This window comes from the organism of the source record quoted next, unplaced genomic scaffold (assembly GCF_019419815.1).
Source record: "Pyrus x bretschneideri cultivar Hongxiangsu unplaced genomic scaffold, Pyrus_bretschneideri_v1 Contig87, whole genome shotgun sequence".
In the NCBI taxonomy this organism is placed as follows: domain Eukaryota; kingdom Viridiplantae; phylum Streptophyta; class Magnoliopsida; order Rosales; family Rosaceae; genus Pyrus; species Pyrus x bretschneideri.
Window position 1 is genome coordinate 1,300,539 of NW_025999828.1, and position 1,487 is coordinate 1,302,025.

A 1,487-nucleotide genomic window follows, 5' to 3' on the forward strand; every position below is an offset into this window, starting at 1 on the left:
TCTTGGTTCCTTTGGAGTATCACGGGTTGGCTTGGAAACTTTCCAACTTCTCTTTGGTTCAGGGCATCTGCAATCTGCCCCAATTGTGTCTCCATTTTGGTTAGAGCTGCTGAATGTTGTTGGAGAGTGCTATTGGTGGAATGTTGCAATTGCAAAGTGTTTTGGGCTAACAATTTAACCGTATCCTCAAGGGTAGTGGCAGGTTTTGGTTGGAAATTTTGGAATTGATTGTTGTTCTTCCATGAAAGGTTGGGATGATCTCTCCAACTTGAGTTATATGTATTGGAATACACATCATTCCTTGGCCTTTGATTGTAAGAATTCATGAGGTTCACTTGTTCTTGAACATACTCGGGGTAAGCCTCCCTAGATGGACATTGGTGAGTAGGATGGCTTGGTATGTTGCAAATGGCACACACTTCATTAGCTTTTGGCACCATGTTGAGCACGGATTCAAGCTTCCTTTCTAGGTTAGCTACTTGCAACAAAAGCTCATGATTAGAACTTGTTTCATAGACTCCAACTTTCTTACCCCTTAAATCTTTGTGTTGAGCATTAGACCCCAACATCTCATAAATGTTGTATGACTCTTGAGCATTCTTTTTCTTCAATGCTCCACCTGCTGCATTATCAACAGTTGATTGACAAGTTTGGGTTAGTCCATCATAGAAAATTTGCATTTGTAAGTGAAAAGGTAACCCATGATGTGGACATTGGAACAAAAGGCCTTTAAAACGCTCCCAACACTCATTGAAAGGTTCACCATCATCTTGTTTGAAGTTGAAGATTTGTCCCCTTAATGTGGCTGTCTTAAAGAACTTCTCCAAGAACTTCTTAGCCACGGCATCCCATGTGGTGAGGGAATCTGGTGTTAGAGTCATCAACCAACTCTTGGCCTTATCTTTCAAGGTGTAAGGAAACACTCTCATCCTCAAATTTGCTTCACTTACTCCCTGCAAAGGTAAACCACTCACAACATTGTAAAACTCTTTAATATGAGCTAAAGGGTCTTCATTAGGTAAGCCATAAAATGAGGGAAACATATGGAAATGTGAAGATTTGAGATCATAGTTTCTAGCTTCTGTGGGCAGCAAGATGCATGAAGGTGAATTTGGTATGATTGGTTGAGCAAAGTCCTCCAAAGCTCGAAGTTCATCTTGGTTGCCCGCCATCTTTTCTTCTCTTTCCCAATTAAATTGCTCAGATCCTTTACTTGTTGAACTAGGTGAAATCCTTTCCTCTTCCTCACGGATAATGGATGAACTTGATGGCACAAAGTTGTCCAAAGTGTTGCCCTTTAACCGTTCAATTCTTTGGCCTAACTCAACAAGTCTATTTGACATATACTACCTGAAACAAAGTAACAAAAGTTTGAATGAAAATCAAGAATCTACCTACAATGAAAAGCACAAAGTTTAAATTGCAAACAAGCAATTACAAGGGACTGAAATCAGTCCCTGGCAACGGCGCCATTTTTGTTGATGTTT

The 1,487-nt window shown here is 40.1% G+C and overlaps 1 pseudogene; it reads left to right on the plus strand.

Annotated features, from left to right (window-relative positions):
• The first annotated feature begins 696 nt into the window (after positions 1-696).
• LOC125473450 lies at positions 697-807 on the plus strand (annotated as a pseudogene).
• Positions 808-1,487: the final 680 nt, after the last annotated feature.